Raw genomic sequence first — 22880 nt, forward strand, 5'->3', positions numbered from 1 at the left:
GGAATAAAGAATACTGGACTAATGATAAGATTACTGAGCAGAGAGATCTCTGTTCACGCACACAGATCCCTGAAAGTTGCCACCCAGATTAAGAAGTCATACAGTATGTTAGGTTTTATTGGTAGAGGGATCGAGTTTTGGAGCCACAAAGTTATGTTGCAGCTGTACAAAACTTTGGTGCAGCTGCATTTGGAGTATTGCGGACAGTTCTGGTCACCGCATTATGGGAAGGATGTGGGAAGGGGTCAGAGGTGATTTACTACGATATTGCCTGGTACAGAGGGAAGTCTGACGGTCTTGAGGCTGTTTTCATAGAGAGAAGATGATTGAGAGGTGACTTAATTGAGACATGTAAGATAATCAGAGATTGACATAGGGTGGACATTGAGAGCATTTCTCCTTGGATGGTGATGGCTAGCACAAGGGGTCATAGGTTTAAATTGAGGGGTGATAGATATGACAGATGTCAGAGGTGGTTTCTTTATTCAGAGAGTTGTAGGGGCTTGGAACGCCCTGTCTGCAAAGTAGTAGACTTGTTACTTTAAGGGCATTTAAATGGTCATTAGATAAAGATATGGATGAAAATGGAATAGTGTCTGATATATCGGCTTCAGATTGGTTCCACAGGTCGACGCAACATCGAGGGCTGAAGAACGTGTACTGCGCTGTTATGTTCTATGTTCTAACATGGAGCTTGTGGGAAAACCTTTTTCCACAGAATGAAACGCATATAGAATGAGCTTTCAGTGGAAGTGGTTGAGATGGGTACATTAACAACATTTAACAGGCATTTGGACAAATACATGGATCGGAAAGGTTTGGAAGGATATGGGCTAAGTATGGGGAAATGGGGCTAGTGTGGGTGGACAGTTTGGTTGGCATGGACCAGTTTGGACCAAAGGACCTATCTCCATGATGGACTCCAATGAGCTTGGGGTGTAGGGATGGATAATGACCATGAAAAAAGGGTTCGTGCTCTGAAGTTGTTAAACTCAATGTTGAATCTCAAAAGCTGTAAAGAACTTAGGAGGAAGTACAGTATTGTTCCTTCAGCTTGATTTCAGTTTCGCAGAAGCACTGCAGCTGGCTTGAGACAGACATGCTAGCATGAGAACAGTGTGTTGAAGTAGCATATGATTGGAAGCTCAATTTTGTTTTGGGCAGAGTGAAGGCATTCTGCAAAGCAGTCATGCAGTCTGCATTTTGTTTTCTCAATCTAGAGGGGACTACATTGTGGGTAATGAATGTAGTAGACTAGAAGGAGACAAGCAAATGGCTGGAAGAACACAGCAAACTCAGCAGCATCAGAAGATGGAGGAGTCGACATTTTGGGAAATCCATTCCTCAGGAATGGAGGTGGGAGTAGGGGGAGCTGCAGATAAAGGTGGTGGGTGAAGGGTCATGGCTGGGGAGAAGGGTGGAGTGGAGAGGTAGTGGTTGATACAACCTTGTAGGTTGATAGAATTAATCTGGTTGGTAGCTGGAAGGAGGGATCGGTCTGAGGGATGGAAAGGAGTAGGCAGGGCTGGAAAGGGAGTCTGGTGATAGTTGGGAAGGTTAATTGAAACTGGAGAACTCAATGTTGAGTCCTATGGGCTGTAGGCTGCCCAGGTGGAAGATAAGGTGTTGCTTCTCGCATTTATGGTCTGATTCACTGTTGCAATGGAGGAGATAGAGGATAGACATGTCGAAGAGGGAGTGGGAAGGGAATTGAAATGGGCGGTGACTGGGAGTTCAGGCTTGCCCTTTGGGCCTGGTTGAGATGCTTGATGAATCATGCCCTTAGTTTAAGTTTGCTCGCACTGACCATAGTCTTCCCCTCTCCCCCTTGGTCCAGGCACTCCACCCCCCCCCCCCCCAGCTGGTCCCCATGGACGTGCGGTCCTTATACATGTCCATTCCCCACAAGGATGGCCTGCAATTCCTCAGTTTCTTCCTTTCCAACAGGCTCATCCAGTACCCCTCCAACGATACCCTCCTTTACCTTGCTGAGTTAGTCCTCACCCTCAATAACTTTTTCTTCAGCAGTTCCCATTTCCTCTCAATTGAAAGGGTGGCCATGGGCACTCGCATCGGCCTTTGCTATGCCTGCCTCTTTGTCGGCCACATCTTCAGTACATACACAGGTATTGTTCTCCAACTCTTCTGCTGTTACACTGATGACTGAACTGGAGCAGTTCATCAACTTTGCCAACAATTTCCATCTTAAAATCTGAGACATCTCCCTCCCTTTCCTTAATCTCTCCAGTTTGTGGGCTGACATTGACTGCAAACCCACAGACTCCTGTAATTACCTGGGTTACACTCCCCAGTATCCTGCAAAAACTCCATCCTGTTTTCCCTATTCCTCCTCCTCCGTAATATCTGCTCTGACAAGGAGACATTCCACTCCCAAGCATCCAAAATATTTTAAACAATGTTACTTTCTCCCCTCTGTCATCCAGACAGCCCTCCATTGCACCTCCTCTATTCCCTGCTGCACTGGTCTAAACCTGCCCCGTCCAAAAATTAGAAAGACTGGGTACCCCTTATCCTCACTCTCCAGCCCCAGTCTATGCAACCAATATATCATCCTCAAACACTTCTGCCAAATCCAACTAGTCCCCACCACCAAGAACTACTTCACCTCCCCACTCCCTCTCCATTCTGCAAGGACCATTCCCTTCGCCACTCCTTTTTTTTTGTGCTGCCTTCCTCACCAAACCCCTCAACACCCGGTACCTTGCCCTACCACCATAAAAGATGCAAAATCTGCTGACACATCACCTCCCTCACCTCCATCCAGGATCCCACACTGTCCTTCCAGGTGAGACAGAGGTTCCCCTGCCTCTCCTTCAACCTAGTTTACTGTATTGGGGGCACCCGATGTGGTATTCTCTACATCAGTGAGACCAAACTTAAACATCTTTCCATAAAAACGATAACCAGTAATACTCCTTCATTATACATTTAGTTTTACATTCAATTCTCTTACGTTAAAATGAAACATTTTATTAGCTTTCTTGATTACTTGTACCTGCATACCAACGTTCTGAGATTCTCACTATTTAGATAATTTAAAAATTTTTTTTTTAATTTTAAAAAAACTAACTTCTCACTATTTAGATGATTTTAAAAAAAACTTTGTGTCAAAGTGGACATCACATTTTCCCACATTGTACTACATATGCCAAATATTTGTCCACTCACTTAATCTATAATCTCTTTGTTGGCTCCTATATCCTCTTTGCAACTCACTTTCCTACCTATCTGTGTCATCCTCAAATTTAGATACCATAACCTCTGTTTCTTCATTCAAATAATTTATTTAAATTGTGACCTATGGCAGATGGTGGAATTTGAATTCGGTAAAAAAATCTGGAATTAAGAGTTTGATGATGACCATGAATCCATTGTTGATTGTTGGAAAAAATCATTGGGTTCACAGATGACCTATGGGGAGGGAAACTGCCATCCTTACCTGGTCTGGCCTACATGTGACTCCAGACCACAGCAAGGTGGTTGACTCTTAACTGCCCTCTGGGCAATTAGCAATAAATGCTGGCCTAACCAGTGATGTCCTCATCCCATGAGTGAATTTTAAAAAGTCTCACTTTGCACCCCACCAGCCACCACATTGAAAGGAACAAAAGTTGCCATTTATGCCACCACAAGCAGGATTCCAACAGTTCTTCCACTTCCTGAGGTTATCATGCGACTATACTCCTGAACGTCTCACCTCACCTGAGGCAAGGTTGAACCTCTGATTAAACTAACACAGGTTCTCTCTCTTTGACAGAGCAGCCCTCTGGTCTATGCAACTTTACCTTTTGTTATGAGACTAATTCCTAGTGCCATACAAGGAAAGGCTAGATAGACTAGACCTGTATCTTCTGGAGTTTAAAGAGTAAGAGGTAACCTAAGAGAAACATACAAGATCCTGAGGGGACTTGAGCAGGTAGATGTTGAAAGGATATTTCATCTTGTGGGAGAATCTGGAGGTAATAGTTTAAAAAGTTGTCCATTTAAGACAGAAGTAAGAAAACATTTTTTTTTCCAGATGGCATCTGTCTAAATCATTGGAATTGCAGAAAGATGCAGAATTTTTAAATATGTTTTTGGTAGAGGTAGATAGATTCTTGATTACCAAGGAGATGAAAGATTTTCAGGGATATGCAGGAATGTAGAGCTGAGTTTGAACTCAGGTCAACCATAATCTTATTTAATGATGAAATAGGTTTGAAGGCTGTGTAGGCTCCTCTCGTTTTTGTTTGTAAGTTTGTAGAATTCTCCTTGGTCTTGTTTCTGTCTGTCTTTGGCATCTCCATTCCTACAACATTCTAAAATATCTGCACTTTCCAAATTCTTATCTCTTGAACATTCTTGATTTTAATTTCCCTGTATAACTGAAGTATAACCTCTCTATTCTTACATTGAATTCTCCTCCCAAATAAGCAAAACAATTGCTATTAGCTTTCTATTGTCAAGTTCTGCAGTTTACTCCCAAGCACTCTGTGTCCCCACCTTGCTTTCCTTCTTGAAACCTACCTCTTTAGCCAAATGTTTGGCCATCTGCCTTTATATCTTCTCATGTGGCAAGGCGACAATGTTTATTTAATAACACCTGTACCTTACCATCCTAAAATTGTGATATGGATGTTACTGAGTAGAGATTAAGAATTTTATTTTACATCAGAGTGATGAATTGTATTTTGCAGAATTGAAAGGATGATGCAATATCATATTGGTTTCCATTAAATCCCCAAGTCTCTGGTGTCTGGTTTGAAAAAGCATTTTTAAATATCACGTCCCTGTCGGTCTAGTCATGTGTGTTCTTGGACCATACGTGCTGTAGTACAGGCAACATTTACTTTTCAGATGCTGTTGCTCTGTGAAGCTATAGGGCCTTGAACCATTGCAGTCCTGGTCGCGATGGCATTTCATATTGCCATTAGTCAACTATTTTAAATTTATGACCCAGTGACAGCCAAGAAGGGGGTCTAAGTCCCAATCAGAATCTAGTTCCATTCAGCTAAATCTTTCCCTCCCGAGAGGTCATGACAAGGACAATTAGTAGATTGAGTAGGCACTGGATAGACACCTGCCCACTTTCTGACACCAGTTAGGGCCTAATAGCATCAATGAACAACTGCATAATTTGGCCCAATTTCCCTCATTCCAGGCAGATGAGGAAAAGGCACTGTTTTTCTCTTGGGACAACCAGACCAACCTGCTGCTGTTTTTGGTATGCATTCATTTGCCCCAATCAGGGAGCAGTTGTGGGCAAGAAAGGGAGAGAGGAAGTGGAGTGACTGCTAAAATCACCCACTCTACCCCATTTCTCTGCATTTCCCCCCCCCCCCCCCCCCGACCTTTCCATGCTCCTCTCCACTCATTGCCCACCTCCTGCCAGCCCTAGACTTAATAAAAGCCTCAAACTCACATTTGCCCTACCTTGAAGACCTTTCACCCCTTAATTCCAAAGAATTTATCCACGTTTTCTTTATAAGTTTTCAGAGATTCTAATTCTACTAATCTTTGAGGGAGAGAGTTCCAAAACCTAAGAATCTCTGTGAAAAACATGTTTTGCCTGTGTCTTAAATGGGTTACTTCTTATTTTGGAACTGTGACCCCTATTTTCTCCCACATGCAGAAACATCCTTTGCACATCTGTCCTGTAAGTTCCTCAGGATCTAATATGTTTCAATCAAGTTGATTCTTGCTCTTAACACCTGTGGATTGAAATTTAGTTTGTCCAATCCTTAAGACAACCCTTTCATTCAAGTCTAGTAAACTTTCTCTGATCTCCTTGAAATGCATTTACATAGTTGAATAAAGTCACCAATACTGTACACAATATTCCAGATATGGTTTCGCCAATACCCAGCAGAACTGAAGCATGAACTTCCTAGTTTAGTATTAACTTTCCTTTGCAATGAACACTGACATTCTATTAGCTTTCCTGATTACGTACTATGTTTGCACATGATCTATTAGGACTCATGCACTAGGACGTGCAGACCCCTCTCTGTGTCAGAGGTCTGCCTCTAGCTCTCAATTTTAAATATAGAGGAACCTCGATTATCTGAACGATGCAGGCATTGTTTGGATAATCGAATGGTAGGATAATCAAATGCCGGATAACACATTTTAGCCAGGCATCAGGACCTTGCGATCTTGTTCGGATAATCTGCAATTTGGATAATTGAATGTGAATAATCGAGGTTCCTGTGTAATGTGTTTTTTTTTTTAATTTTTCTTGCCAAAATGGACAGTTTCCCACTCCAAGTCTTTGCTTACTTGCTTAACCTATGTAGATCCCTCTGTCGTGTCTTTATGTTCCCATCACCATTTACTTTTACCCCTCAAATTTATCAACTCTGTCTTTGATGCCTTCGTCTTGTTCATTTAAATTGTAAATGCAGTAATTGAGGTCAAACTTTAGTTGTTGCATCTTATCAGATGTTTTCTGGAAATCTGTGTAGTACATCCATGGGTTTTCCTTTATCCACAGCACATGTAACTTCAAAGAGCTCCAATAAATTGGCTCTATGCGATTTTCCTTTCACAAGGAAAACCATATTGACTTCACCTTGAATTTTTCTAAGTGCCCTACTATCATGTCTTCAAGGTTTCCCTCTGATAAATATTATGTTTATTGGCCTGTGGATTCTTGTTTTCTGTCTCCCTTTTTGACTAAAGTAGGACGGTTGCATCCACTATCTTTCAAGCCACTACTTTTAACATCCTGGGATAAAGTCTGTTAGATGTGAGGATTAGATTAGATTACATTACAGTATGGAAACAGGCCCTTCGGCCCAACAAGTCCACACCGACCCACCGAAGCCCATACCCCTACATTTACCCTATACCTAACACTACGGGCAATTTAGCATGGCCAATTCACCTGACCTGCACATCTTTGGACTGTGGGAGGAAACCGGAGCACCCGGAGGAAACCCACGCAGACACTGGGAGAACGTGCAAACTCCACACAGTCAGTCGCCTGAGTCGGGAATTGAACCTGGGTCTCTGGCGTTGTGAGGCAACAGTGCTAACCACTGTGCCACCGTGCCGCCCTCACGGAGGAGTTGTCACAACAGAATTTTAGCAATTTTCTCAGTACTGCGTCCTTGGTGATATGAATATTTCTGAGTTCCTATCTCTCCTTTCTATTTTCTGTTTTACAATTATTTACAGGAATTCACTTATATCTCTTATAGCGAAGGCCAATGCCACAGATCTGTTCAGTTCACTGTCATCTCATTTTCCACAGTTAGTTCCTCAGACTTACTTTCTATAGAACCTTCATACATTGTGTTAATTCTTCTTATTTTGAGTGGCTCTCACTCTTATTTTCCTCATTTTAAATCTTTTCGTCATTCTTTCCATTTTTGACCTGCCACCTGCTTTTCACAATTATCAGCTTTTTCTTCGTTTGATACTTCAATTAGCGTTATTAGTTTACCACAAATGGAATTTTTCTATCTCTTTGGAATATATAAATTTTGTGTGTTCTGAACAATTCCTTGAAAGTCTAACTGCATCTCTATTGACCTATCCTTCAATTTAATTGGCAGTTCACATTAACTAACCCTGCTCTCTCGCCCTCACAACTGTCAGTCTTCACTTTTATGGTACTAATCTTGAACACACTCTTCTCTCCCTCAGAATGAATGGCTACATGTGGCAATCTCACTGAGAATTAGTTCATTAATCCTATCTCATTGCATAGGACCAGGTCTTGTGTGGTCTGCTCTGGATGGATCCAGAATGTGTTGCTCTCAGGGACCATCCTGAAAACATTCTATGAGCTGCTCATTGAGGCTCCCTTTGTCCACTTGGATTTTCCTGTCCGCATGTAGATTAAAATCCCCAATGATATTGCCTTATCTTTCTGACATTATTTCTTTACACTCCAGTTTCCCTTTCAAAGTTGTTTTTGAGTCTATCTCATTTCAGATATTACATACCAGATCAACGTAAGTTAATTATATTTAAAGTCATGGAATCAGTACAGTGGGGCTTGGTTAGTTCAGTTACTTGGATGACTGGCTTGCAGAGTGTTGCCGACAGCTTGGACAAAGGACAAAGGAAGATGGTTGTGATTTTTTGACATCTGTCATCTCAGTCCCAGGACATTGCTGTGGATGTTCCTCATCTTCAGCTGCTTCTTTAAGGACTTCTCCTCCATCGTAAGGTCAGAAGTGGGGATGTTCATCAATGATTGATTGTACAATGTTCAGCATCATTCATGACTACTTAGATACTGAAGTAGCACATGCCCACTTGAGGCTTGAATTGTTACTTTGAAACATAAGGCCTTGAAATTATACTGTGCAATAATGTTGGACAAGGGATAATAAGTGCCAAGGATCATTCACACTACACTTGTTCCAGGCAATGACTAACTCTCCAACAAGAGAGAATTTAACCACTACTTCTTGCCATCACCATTGCTGAATCTGCCACTTTATGGGGGTTGCCAAAAAGAGAACATTTTAAATACGTGGCTACAGCTAAAGGTCAGAAATAGGAATTACTTGGTATCAAAACACCACCTGGTTCCTCATCAAAGCTTGTCCACCATCTACAAAGCATGTTAGCAATGTGATGAAATGCTCTCCATTTGCCTGGATGGCTGCAACTATGACAAGAACTCATTCAAGAAGCTTCTTGTAGTCAAAGGACATATCAGACCAAATGATTGGTACCCTGACCACCACTTAGAACATTACCTCCCTCCACTAGTGATACTACAAGATGCACTTGCATCAGTTCTGTATCCAGATGGCTAGTTCTCCCTTTATTCCATGTGATCTAACCTTGTTAACCAGTCTACCATAAGGAACCTTATCATGCACCTTACTGAAGTCTATATGGATTACGTCCGCTGCTCTGCCTTCATCAATCCTCTTTGTTACTTATTCAAAAAACTCAATCAAGTTAATGAGACATAATTTCCCACGCACAAAGCCATGTTGGCTATCCCTAATTAGTCCTTGATTTTCCAACACATGTAAATCCTGTGCCTCAGGATTCCCTCCAACAACCTTTCAATCACTGATGTTATGCTCATTGGTCTGTAGTTCTCTGGCTTGTCCTTACCATCTTCCTTAAATGGTGGCACCACATTAGCCAACCTCCAGTCTTCTGGCACCTCACCAATGACTATCAACGATCCAAATATTTCAGCAAGGGGCCCAACAATCACTTCGCTAGCTTCTCCGAGTTCTAGATTTCACCTGAACAGGTCCAGGGGATTTATCCACTTTTATGCATTTTAAGACATTCAGCACTCCACTTATGTAATATGAAACCAAAAGAGAAAATGATGGAAGATCTCAGCAGGTCTGGCAGCATCTGTAAGGAGAGAAAAGGGCTGACGTTTCGAGTCTAACTGACCCTTGGTTTCAGATTCCAGCATCCGCAGTGATTTGCTTTTACCTTTACGTAATATGAACATGTCTTCCTTACTGCCTTTTGCAACTGCGTACTTACTTTCAATGGCTGGTGAATGAGGGCACCTAGGTCTGAATGAACACTCCCCTGCGCCCCCCCTCCCTCAATATACAGCCATTCAAATAATCATCTGGCTTCCTGTTATTGAAGCAAGGTTCTTCAGTATTGTGTTTAACTATGCTCCTCTGACACTGACTTTGCTGAGAATCAAGACTGAAAATCAGTATTGGTTTTATCGACCATGCTGACTTTGCTATCATACAGTTGAGCAAACATGTAATGTTAAAAGTATAGTGCTGGATAATCCTTTTAGAAGCTTCAGTCAGTTTTACTCATTGCATGAATTGAAAAGGGGATGATTTGGGCATGTTGAAATGCTGTAAAAATGTTGGAAAGTTAGTTTTAAAAAGTAAAAAGTTAAAACATGAGCCAGTTAGTAACTGCTCCATGAACTGCAAATTTTTAACATCAGATATTTTATTTCAAAGTCATGCTCAATCTTATATTTTAGCTAATTCCCCAGATTATTCCAGAAGGAATCATAAATGTCAAATGTGGGAGTCTATCGAGTCTGATGTGATGGTCGATGTGATAATTTTCACTCCATGTTCTTCCATTTTCCCGTAACCTTTGATTCCCTTACTAATTAACCTATCTCAGACTTGAATATACTTAATGACCTAGCTGCCACAGCCCTCTGCAGTAAGAAAATGTACAGATTTGTTACTCTCATCTCTGTCTTAAATGTGTGACCACCTTATTCTGAGATTATGCCATTTAGTCTGAGATTCTCCCACAACAAGGTACAATCTTTTCACAACTACCCTGTCAAGTCTGTGAAGAATCTTGTATGCCTTATTAAGGTTTTCTCTGATTCTCCTCAATTCCAAAAAGTACAGGCCCAACCTACTCATCCTCTCCTCATTAGGTTGTACACCTGGTCTGTACACCTGGTTTCAGCCCAGTGAGCCTGCTCTGGATAGCCTCCAATGTCACCATATCTTCCTTTAGAAAAGGAACCCAAAACTGTTTGTAGTGTTCTCGCTGTGGTGTAGTTTTAATAAAACCTTCCTGGTTTGATAACAAAAACAGAAATTTACTGGAAAAACTGAGCAGGTCTGGCACTGTCTGTGGAGAAAAAGCAGAGTTGATGTTTCAAATGCCATGACCCTCTTTCAGAATTAGATTTAATTTGCCTTTCCTATTACCTGCTCTACTTTAATGTTAACTTTTTATGGTTCATGAATGAGAACTCCCCAATGGCGGCACGGTGGCTCAGTGGTTAGCACTGCTGCCTCACAGCACCAGGGTCCCAGGTTCGCTTCTAGCTTCAGGCGACTCTCTGTGTGGAGTTTGCACATTGCCTGCGTGGGTTTCCTCCCACAATCCAAAGATGTGCAGGTCAGGTGAATTGGCAATGCTAAATTGCCCACTAGTGTTAGTGTTAGGGGGAAATGGTTCTGAGTGGGTTACTCCTCGGAGGGTCGGTGTGGACTGGTTGGGCCGAAGGGCCTGTTTCCACACTGTAGAGAATCTCTGTTCTGTAGCTTTCTGCTGTGTTTCTTCATTTAAATAACTTTCTTCTACTTCATTCTTCCTGCCAAAGTGTACAATCTCACATTTTTCCCCATTATATCCCATCTGCCAATTTGTTGCCCACTTGCTTACTCTTTCTATATCCCTCTGCAAACTATTTGAGTCATCCTTGCATCCCCATCTATTTAGGGACGGGATTTCCCATATATCCATGGGTTGTGGGCATCACTGGCTTGGCCAACATTTATTGTCTATCCCTATTTGCCCTCCAAAAGGTGGTGGCAATCTGCTACCTTGAAGTGATACAGTTAATTTTGTGTAGGTATATCCACAACACTGAAAGGGAGGCCATTCACCATTGGTGGAGAGTGAACCTTTGTTGATGTGCCAGTCAAGAGGACCGCTTTGTCTTGAATGTTGTCAAGTTTCTTGAATGTTGTTGCAACTCAACTCATCCAGGTAAGTGGGATCGTTCTCATCGTACTCCTGACTGGTACCTGGCAGATGGTGGATAAGTTTGAGGAGTCTGGAGGTGTGAATCTTGATCCAAGATTCCTAACCTCTGACCTGTATTTGTAGAGACAATCCTTATGGTCTTATCTCACAAGGAATTAAGGGCTATGGGGAGAGTGCAGGTAAGTGGAGTTGAAATGACCATCAGCTGTGATTAAATGGCAGAGTGGACTCGATGGGCCGACTGGCCTTACTTCCACTACTATATCTTATGGTATTACATGGCTGGTCCAGTCCAGTTCAGTCCCTGATCAGCGATAACCCCCAGGATTTTGGTATTGGGGAATTAAGTGCTGATAATGCCATTGAATGTTAATGAGTAATGTTTAGATTCTGGCTTGTTAGAGGTGATCATTGCCTATCACTTCAGTGGTATGAATATTACTTACCACTTGTCAACCCAGCCTGGGTATTGCCCAGGCCTTGCTGTACTTGGGCATGAAGTGGTTCAGTACCTAAGGAGTTGTGAGTAATGCTGAACATTGTGCAGCCATCTGTAAACAGTTCTACACCTGACCTTGTGATAAGGGGAAGATCATTGATGCAGCTGAAGAAATTTGGGCTTTGGACTGCAAAGATGTCCTGGAACTGAGATGACTAATCTCTAACAACCACAGCCATCTTTCTTCATGCGAGGTGTGACTTCGGCCGTTGGAGAGTTCTGTGTGATTTTCATTGACTCCAATTTTGCTCGGTCTCCTCAATGCCATACGCAGCCTTTATGTTCAAGACTCTTATTTTATCTCTGGAATTCAGGTCTTTTGTCCATTCTTGGACCACGGCTGTACTGAGGTCAGGAGCTCAGTGATCCTGGCAGAAACCAAACTAGGCATCAGTGAGCAGGTTATTCCGAAGCAAGTGGTGCTTTGTAACAGTGTTGATGACATCTTCCATCACTTTTCTGATGATCAAGAGTGGATTTATGGGTAGATATTTGTTAGATGGCTGTGTTATCTGTTCTCCTTGTGTATGTGACAGATCTCAGCAAGTTTCTGCATTGTTGGGTAGATGCCAGTGTTGTAGCTGTACTGGGACTACTTGGCTAGGGGTGACAACTTCTGGAGTGTTATGGGTTTATTGCTATTGCTGGAATGCCGTCAGTGCTCAAAGCCTTTGCAATATCCAGTGCCTCCAACCATTTTTTGATATTGTGTAGAGAGAATCAAATTGGCTGGAGATCACATCTTGCAGCTTAAGTTTACTTGCTCTGAAGGCAATTAGTAACGAAATTGCATTTCTTCACTTTGTTGTTACTATTAACCTGGTGGATTAACTCTATTCAATGAACAATGTAGGGAAGCATATCAGGAGCAGTCCCAAACATACCATAAAATGAACGATCCTTCTACTGAAGTGACAACACCAAGCAATGTGTATGCTGAACTGCTGACCACTATGCAATAGATAGAGTTAAATAATCTCGCAATCAATGGATCAAGTCAAAACTGTGAAGTCTTGCCGCATGCAGTCAGGATTGGTGATGAATGATTAAATAACAAATAGGTGGATGAGGTTCTACAAACATTCCCATCCTCAAAAGTGGTTAAACCCAACAGGTGCTGAAGCATTTGGAATTGCCTTCTGCTTGGATGAACAAAACAGATAAGCGCCTGATATTTCCTTTGCAAATGCCAGAATGCAAATTTTACTAACATGAAGAACTCGTTATACTGTGTATTCTAGCCTTTCATTTCAGACGTGTTCATTAGGATTCTCATCTCTTTCATAACCCTATTTGAGTTTTATGTTTCTCCACAGTGACAAAAGGTTGGAGTTATTTGGTACATTGTGATACATCGCTGTCGTTACAACTTCAGCATTCATTTTCTCAGAAAAAAGACACATCGACCTTAATGAAAGTTAGTTAAGTTTAATATTTACTCTGATTTGAATGCTAGAGTTGTTGGAAACTGATATGCTGCTGCCCTTTAAATGCAAAGCTGTACAGCAAAGCTAATATGAATCATGCAAATAAAATTTATTGCCAGGCAACATAGTCTCTACCAGAGAGAAAAGCCTATCTTTTTGCATTAATGTGTGGGATGTTGTCACAGGATTAATTTGTCATCAAGTCGTGGAGTAGGGAAAATATGCAGACAGAATTTTATGGCATTATTAGGTTGTCAGTGTGTGACATTGAAAGCACATGGATTTGGTGGTGATCTACATTGGAAGAGAAAATAACTTAATTAAACAAGAGAAATTTAATACTGATTTGCAAAATCATCAATAATATTAAAGCTGATCTATCTAATGCTATAATTAAATTAATTGTTAAATTATTTTCTTGTGTCAAAGAAATAGTAATATAAGTAATTTGTTTTAGCCTAAAATAACTTTAATAATATTTTTTTCGAGTTCAATTTCTGAAGCAAGATTTTATTCATTGAGAATTTCAGTTCTTGCGTTAGCACTCATTGCAAGTTAAATTGTTTCCGATGTGACTGGGTTTGACTGGCAGGTTAATCACTAAAAAAAAATTAAAGCAGTTACCTTAATTTTTGCTTGTCAGCTGGTATTTGATATATGGGAAAGCTTCAATCAAGCTTGAGTCTCCATGCCAACCTATTAAGCAAATTCCTCACTCCACTAAAGTGCTCTGAGTCTTCAGGTCTTGTGGGTGATGAGTCTTGAACTAAAGCCAGTAAAGGACTCTCACGTACCATGCCTGACCGATGCCAACTCGTGCTTCCTCACACAACCCTTGGCCTTTCAATAGCCTCTTATGGATATTTAAAGTCCAGTGCCAATTTTGTGCCAACTGATAGGATCAGGAGAAAGCTGTTCAGTTGACTTGTTCTGCCATTCAGTTAGATTATTCAATTGCCTGGATGAACTGAGGATTATTTGAGAGGCTGAGAGGGTGATAGATAGTAGCTACAGGGACATGGTTACGCCAGAGAACAGAGGTAGCTGGGTAACAGTTTGAGGTGGGAAGGGGAGGAAGCAGGCAGTGCAGGGATCCCCTGTGGTCGTTCCCCTCAACAATAAGTATACCACTTTGGATACTGTTGGAGGGGACGGCCTAGCAAGGGTAAGCTGCAGTGACCAGGTCTCTGGCATTTATCTGGCTCTGAGGCCCAGAAGGGAAAGGGGGAGAGGTGGAGAGCGCTAGTTATAGGAGACTCTATAGTTAGAGAGACAGGCGGTTCTGTGGACATGGGCGAGACTCTCGGGTGGTTTGTTGCCTCCCGGGTGCCAGGGTCTGAGACGTCTCGGACCGTGGTCTTCAGAATCCTTAAGGGGGAGGGTGTGCAGCCAGAAGTCGTGGTGCACATTGGCACCAACAACATAGGTAGAAAGAGCGGTGGGGAGATCATTCAGGAGTTAGGCTGGAAGCTAAAAGCTAGGACGGACTGAGTCGTCATCTCTGGGTTGTTGCCAGTGCCACGTGACGGTGAGGCAAGGAATAGGGAGAGAATGCAGTTGAACACATGGCTGCAAGGATGGTGTAGGAGAGAGGGCTTCAGGTATTTGGACAATTGGACTGCATTCTGGGGAAGGTGGGACCTGTACAAGCAGGACGGGTTGCACCTGAATCAGAAGGGCACCAATATCCTGGGAGGTAGGTTTGCTAACATTCTTCGGGGGGGGGGGTTTAAACTAATTTGGTAGGGGGATGGGATCCAGACTTGTAGTCCAGCAAGTAGGTTAGCTGTTTTTCAGGATGTCCAAGAATGTAGGGAGGCTGTGGAGAAGGTAGCACTGACAGAGAATACTTGTGGACACAGAGGTGGACTCAAGTGTGTATACTTCAATGCAAGGAATATCAGAAATAAGGTGGGAGAACTTAAGGCTTGGATCGGTACTTGGGACTACGATGTTGTGGCCATCACGGAAACGTGGATAGAAGAGGGACAGGAATGGTTGTTGGAGGTTCCTGGTTACAGATCTGCCTTTGTAGGTAGTATGGGCTGAAGTCAGAAATAGGACAGGAGCCGTCACCTTGTTGGGTGTTTACTATAGGCCCCCCAATAGCAGCAGAGATGTGGAAAAACAGATTGGGAAACAGATTTTGGAAAGGTGCAGAAGCCACAGGGTAGTAGTCATGGACGATTTCAACTTCCCAAATATTGATTGGAAGCTCTTTAGATCAAGTAGATTGGATGGGGCGGTGTTTGTGCAGTGTGTCCAGGGAGCTTTTCTATCTCAGTATGCAGATTGTCCGACCAGAGGGGAGGCCATATTGGATTTGGTACTCGGTAACGAACCGGGACAAGTGATGGGCTTGTTAGTGGGTGAGCATTTTGGCCATGGTGACCACAATTCTGTGACTTTCACCTTGGTTATGGAGAGACATAGGTGCGTGCAACAGGGCAGGTTTTACAATTGGGTAAATACGATGCTGCAAGACAGGATCTGAGGAGCATAAATTGGGAGCATAGGCTGTCAGGGAAGGATGTCATTGAAATGTGGAACTTTTTCAAGGAACAGATATGACGTGTCCTGTCAGGCAGGAAAGAGATGGTTGACGAGGGAGGTTTAATGTCTAGTAAAGAGGAAGAAGGAGGCTTACATAAGATTGAGGAAACAGGGTTCAGACAGAGCATTGGAGGGATACAGGATAGCCAGAAGGGAGCTGAAGAAAGGGATTAGGAGAGCTAAGAGAGGGCATGAAAAATCTTTGGCGGGTAGGATCGAGGATAACCCCAAGGCCTTTTATGCGTATGTGAGAAACAGGAGAATGACGAGAACGAGGGTCGGTCCGATCAAGGACGGTAGTGAGAGACTGTGTATTGAGTTGGAAGAGATAGGAGAGGTCTTGAATGAGTACTTTTCAGTATTTACAAATGAGAGGGACCATACTGTTGAAGAGGAGAGTATGAAACGGACTGGTAAGCTAGAGGAGATACTTGTTAGGAAGGAAGATGTGTTGGACATTTTGAATAACTTGAGGATAGACAAGTCCCCCGGGCCTGACGGGGTATATCCTAGGATTATGTGGGAAGCAAGAGAGGAAATTGCAGAGCCGTTGGCAATGATCCTTTCGTCTTCACTGTCAATGGGGGTGGTACCAGGGGACTGGAGAGTGGCGAATGATGTGCCCCTGTTCAAAAAAGGGAATAGGGATAACCCCGGGAATTACAGGCCAGTTAGTCTTACTTCAGTGGTAGGCAAAGTAATGCAAAGGGTACTGAGGGATAGGATTTATGAGTATCTGGAAAGACACTGCTTGATTAGGGACAGCCAGTACGGATTTGTGAGGGGTAGGTCTTGCCTTACAAGTCTTATTGAGTTCTTTGAGGAGGTGACCAAGCATGTGGATGTGGGTAGAGCAGTGGATGTAGTGTACATGGATTTTAGTAAGGCATTTGATAAGGTTCCCCATGGTAGGCTTATGTGGAAAGTCAGGAGGCATGGGATAGTGGAAAGTTTGGCCAGTTGGATAGAGAACTGGCTAACCGGTCAAAATCAGAGAATGGTGGTAGATGGCAAATATTCAGCCTGGAGCCCAGTTACAAGTGGAGTTCCGCAGGGTCCTCTGCTGTTTGTAATTTTTGTTAATGACTTGGAAGAGGGAGTCAAAGGGTGGGTCAGTAAATTTGCAGACGATACGAAGATTGGTGGAGTTGTGGATAGTGAGGAGGGCTGTTGTCGGCTGCAAAGGGACTTAGATATGATGCAGAGCTGGGCTGAGGAGTGGCAGATGGAGTTCAACCCTGCCAAGTGTGAGGTTGTCCATTTTGGAAGGACAAATAAGAATGCGGAATACAGGGTTAACGGTAGGGTTCTTAGTAAGGTGGAGGAGCAGAGGGATCTTGGGGTCTATGTTCATAGATCTTTGAAAGTTGCCACTCAGGTGGATAGAGCTTGTAAGAAGGCCTATGGTGTATTAGCGTTCATTAGCAGAGGGATTGAATTCAAGAGTCGTGAGGTGATGTTGCAGCTGTATAGGACCTTGGTAAGGCCACATTTGGATACTATTTGCAGTTCTGGTTGCTTCATTTTAGGAAAGCTGTGGAAGCTTTGGAGAGCGTGCAGAGAAGATTTACCAGGATGTTGCCTGGAATGGCGAATAGGTCGTACGAGGATAGGTTGAGTACTAGGCCTTTTCTCATTGGAACGGCGAAGGATGAGGGGTGACTTGATAGAGGTTTATAAGATGATCAGGGGAATAGATCGAGTAGACAGTCAGAGACTTTTTCCCCGGGTACAACAGAGTGAAGGGTGAAGGTATAGGGGGGATGTCAGGGGTAGGTTCTTTACCCAGAGAGTGGTGGGGGGCATGGAATGCGCTGCCTGTGGGAGTGGCAGAGTCAGAATCATTGGTGACCTTTAAGCGGCAATTGGATAGGTATATGGATAGGTGCTGAAGCTATGACAAATGTTCGGCACAACATCGTGAGCCGAAGGGCCTGTTCTGTGCTGTATTGTTCTATGTTCTATGTTCTATTATGGTTGATCATCAACCGCTGTGCAACTTTTCCGAACTATCTTTATCACTTTGTGTTGGCAGTTTCTCAAAATGTAGCAATTTCTATCTTGAGCATGCTTGAATTTTTACAGTCTTTTAGGGTCGAGCATTCCAAAGAGTCCACCACCCTTTTAAATGAAGAAATTACTCCTCATGTTGGGCACTGGATACCCCCACACAAGCAGCTCTGCACCTTCTCCAATATCAAAACAAAATTAAGAAAGATGCTTTAATTTTGTATAATGTTGGTACTTGGAGGAAGTTACAATATGATTGTGTTTTTGTACAAGTCACATAGGAATTTTAAGTATTCAAATAAGTTATACTTACTAAGGAAGAGGATAAGGGAAAGGTTGTGCTTGCAAAATCTATCACTTTTTCAAATCAAATACAAACCCTTTCTAGGCACTAAGGCACACAGCAAAATGGTTATTGTTACATAGGCTTCTGTGACCCTTGGACTCTAGAATTCATCCCTTTTACAACTTTGAGCTGTTTGCTAAATCCCATTTATGTCTTGTCTGTCTAAAATTGCCATGTACTTTTGTTTTCTACAGTTTATATAGCTTTGAAAAGATGCTAGCATCCTTATTTGCATGTTTGTCCTAGATGTAATTCAAGCTGAACTCACTTGGGCTATGCTTGACCTCTTCCTTGCTAAGGCAAGGTCCGAAGATTCTGAAAATACAGCACATCAGGTTTATTTAAGAGAGTGCATTGGAGACAGCTGTTGTATGGTGTCTCCACGTACTAATGTGCATTTAAACATGAATTATATTTGGCCTACATTCTAACCAGAATCTTAGTGCAATTCTCTTTGCATCTTCTTTAAGGCATGGTTAAAGTTTGGATGTTTAAATCAAAATCTACGATCGCATAGCAAGTGAACATAGTTTGTACCGTTTGAAGAACCAGGTATCTGGTAAATATGTTACCTTGACCGCGAGCTCATGAGAACAAACACCTTGCTCTATATTAATGCTGTTCTAATTTTCAGAGTTTGGGATATAGAAACTGATTTGTAAGAGAAATTTAAAAAAAAAAGGTCAAATGCTAATCCTCTGAAAACTTGGTAGGTCTTGCATTGATTCCAAATGTTTTGAAATTTATCCTTTGGAGTTTCTTCAAATTATTTGTTAGTACTTTTGAGAAGAAACAGTTAGATGTTGAAGAAAAAGGGTTATCATGGAATGGACAAAACTCGTGCAATCTTGAAAAATAAGTACATTGCATATACTCTGCATGTTCAAATTTCAGTTCAAAGTAACAGTTCTGGGCAAAAGTATTAAGTTGACATTGGAAGTGGTGGAGGCCTTCAAATGGCTTTATTAATATTTGTATTTGAAAATGAATCCAGAATTGGACAATGCATTGAAATTGAAAATATCACTTTTGCGTCCATAAGGTACCATTTACCATAAATTCATGTGGATTGTAATAAGCAGATTAGCTCAGCGAAATTAAATGTGTGTCCAGGAAAGTTTACTGCCACATTGTCTGAGAACCAACAAGAGATCAGGCTAAATGGACCAGATTTAGTGATCATTCTAATTGCGAGTGACGATTCATTTAAAAGTGATTGGAATCTGTTCAAATTCAACATTTATGTTTGAGAAGCAGAAATGTGGAACAGCTACAGAGATTTTCAATGGGATGGAGTTCAGTAACATTACCATTGCTGAACTGTCAGCATCCTGGGGTTTATCATTGACCAGAAGCTGATTATGTACTAACCATATAAATATTGGATTCCTCAGTGATATTGTGAATCTCCCTAAACTAACTGATTGCAGTGGTTCTAGAAAGTAGCTCGCCACCTACTTAAGGACAATAAGTGCTGCTACAGCCAGTAATGCCGATATTCTATGAATATATTTTACAAAAAATGACACAGAGACTGTCTAAAGTAACAAGACAAATTTATCAAGGGGTAGAACAACAAAACGTCAGTGGGAAGTGTTGATAAAAAAATTCATATTCTTGAGCAGGTTATTGTTTGGTATGTATTGTTTGACAGCAGTGTTGATGACACCTTTCTTCAAATTCTGATAACTTGAAGTAGACTAATTTACTGGGTTGGATTTATCTTGCTGCTTGGGGACAGGGTATTCTTGGGCAATTCTTTACACTAACAGATTGATGTCAGCATTCTAACTGTACTGGAACTGCCTGGCTAAGTGTGTGACCAGTTCTGGAGCCCAACTCTTAAGTATTCGCTGGACTCAAAATGTTTGCTCTGTTTTTCTCTCCAATTATGCTGCCACGCCTGCTGAGTTTCTCCAGCATTTTAAATTTTTCTTTGTACTGGAATTATGTTCAGGCCCAGAGCCTTTTGCAGTATCTGTTTGTGATATCTTTCTCCACCCTTCAGGCACTCTGCCCTGTATTCCCGATGAAGGGCTTTTGCCCGAAACGTCGATTTTACTCCTCTGATGCAGCCTGAACTGCTGTGCTTTTCCAGCACCACTAATCCAGATATTTTATGGAGTGAATTGAACTGGCTGAAGATTATCATCTGGGATGCTGGGGGCCTTTGGAGGAGGCCAAGATGGATTGTCTACTGAGTCTTTCTGGCTGAAAATTGTTTCAAATGCTTGAACTTTGTCTTTTGCACTGATATAGAGTCATAGAGATGTACAGCACAGAAACAGACTCTTCGGGCCAACTCGTCCATGCCGACCAGATATCTCAACTCAATCTAGTCCCACCTGACCCATATCCCTCCAAACCCTTCCTATTCATACACCCAACCAGATGCCTTTTAAATGTTGCAATTGTACTGGCCTCCACCACTTCCAATGGCAGATCATTCCATACACATACCACCCTCTGCATGAAAAAGTTGCCCCTTAAGTCTCTTTTATATCTTTCCCCTCTCACCCGAAGCCTATGCCCTCTAGTTCTGGGCTCGCCCACTTCAGGGAAAAGACTTTGTCTATTTCTCCTATCCAAGTCCCTCATGATTTTATAAATCTCTATAAGGTCATCTCTCAGCCTCCAATGCTCCAGGGAAAACAGCCTTAGCCTATTCAACTTCTCCCTATAGCTCAGATCCTCCAACCCTGGCAACATCCTTGTAAATCTTTTCTGAACCCTTTCAAGTTTCACAACATCTTTCCATTAGAAAGAACCAATGTCCTGTACAGCCGCAACATGACCTCCCAACTCCTGTACTCAATACTCTGACCAATAAAAGAAAGCATACCAATCACCTTCTTCACTATCCTATCTCCGTGCGACTCCACTTTCAAGGAGCAATGAACCTGAACTCCAAGGTCTCTTTGTTCAGCAACACTCCCTAGGACCTTACCATTAAATGTATAAGTCATGCTAATATTTGCTTTCCCAAAATGCAGCACCTCACATTTATCAAAATTAAACTCCATTTTCTACTACTCAGCCCATTGGCCCATCTGATCAAGATCCCATTGTAATCTGAGGTAACATTCTTTGCTGTCCACTACACCTCCGATTTTTGTGTTATCTGCAAGCTTACTAACTCTACCTCTTATGGTCACATCCAAATCGTTTATATAAATGATGAAAAGTAGTGGATCCAGCACCAATCCTTCCTTGTGGCAATCCACTGGTCTCAGGCCGCCAGTCTGAAAAACAACCCTCCACCATCACCCTCTGGCCTCCTTATCATTAAGAATAATCTACAGAACATCAGGTTCTGAAGAAGAATCACTCATCCTGAAACGCCAATTCTGATTTCTCTACATAGATGTTGCCAGACCCATTGAGCTTTTCCTGCAATTTTTGTTTTTGTTTCTGATTAAAAGTATTCGTAGTTCTTTCGGTTTTTATTATGAATGGGAATGTTTGTGAGGTTTCCTCTTGAATGAATTTTATCGCTCATCATCATTCATGGCTGAATGAGATGGAACTAGAGAGCTTAGATCTGATCAGGTGGATGTCAGCTAACTTAGTTCTAACTCTTGCATGATCCTAATGCTGCCTGGAATCAAGTAGTCAGATGTTGTAGCTTCATTTTTGTTGATGTTTCATTTTTAGGCATACCAGATACTGAGACTAGCGTGAAGGACTTCATTCAACCTCAATTGATGTAATGGTATGTGGAGGGCACGCTGAGCTGTGAGTTTACCCATATGGGTTGAATCAAATGCTTCTGATGTCAATCATCCATGGTGCCTCATGGGTGCCCTGGTTTGATAAGGAAATTCCTGGGAAGAAGGGCTTACCTTCTAAGAAAGATTAAGTGGATTTCATTTTTATCCATAGCAGTTGAGAAAAATGAGGTGATCTTATTGAAACATATGAATATAGAACATAGAACATTACAGTGCAGTACAGGCCCTTTGGCCCTTGATGATGTGCTGACCTGTGGAACCAATCTGAAGCCCATCTAACCTACACTATTCTATTCTCATCCATATGTCTATCCAATGACCATTTAAATGCCCTTAACGTTGGTGAGTCTACTACTGTTGCAGGGAGTGCCTTCCATGCTCCTACTACTCTGAGTAAAGAAACTACTTCTGACATCTATCACCCCTCAATTTAAAGCTATGTCCCCTCATGTTAGCTATTACCATCCGAGGAAAAAGGCTCTCACTGTCCATCCTATCTAACCCTCTGATTATCTTATATATCTCAATTAAGTCACCTCTTAGCCGCCTTCTCTCTTTTGAAAACAGCCTCAAGTCCCTCCAGCCTTTCCTCGTAAGATCCTCTCTCCATATCAGTCAGCATCATATTAAAACTCCTCTAAACCCTTTCCAAAGCTTCTCCATTCTTCCCCATACAGAACTCTAAATGTGGCTGCACCAGAGTTTTGTACAGCTGCAGCATGATCTCACGATTCTGAAACTCAGTCCCTCTACCAGATAAAGCTATCACACCGTATGCCTTCTTGACAACCCTATCAAACTAGAACTCTGACCAAGTTTGAGAACTTGAGTTTTCTAAATCTCAACTAAATAGAAACTTTTCTTTCTTCTAGGGTGGCGTT

The 22880-nt window shown here is 42.1% G+C and overlaps 1 protein-coding gene across 24 annotated transcripts in view; it reads left to right on the forward strand.

Moving 5' to 3' along the window:
- The window catches only part of LOC122540026 (protein TANC2), a 1060344-nt gene that overhangs the window by 398580 nt on the left and 638884 nt on the right, over positions 1-22880 (forward strand). For 4 of the 24 annotated variants that reach the window (XM_087977942.1, XM_087977949.1, XM_087977945.1 and 1 more), the window contains exon 2: positions 21923-21980. The exons of 18 other annotated variants lie outside the window; for them this stretch is intronic. The gene's annotated coding sequence lies outside the window, so the exon portion shown is untranslated. Of the gene's footprint in view, positions 1-21922; positions 22004-22880 lie in introns of all 24 variants that reach the window. 2 more of the 24 variants (XM_087977943.1, XM_087977950.1) reach the window with 1 other exon arrangement.

Source organism: Chiloscyllium plagiosum, unplaced genomic scaffold (assembly GCF_037043375.1).
Source record: "Chiloscyllium plagiosum isolate Xiang-an unplaced genomic scaffold, Cpla_swu_hap1 HiC_scaffold_32, whole genome shotgun sequence".
In the NCBI taxonomy this organism is placed as follows: domain Eukaryota; kingdom Metazoa; phylum Chordata; class Chondrichthyes; order Orectolobiformes; family Hemiscylliidae; genus Chiloscyllium; species Chiloscyllium plagiosum.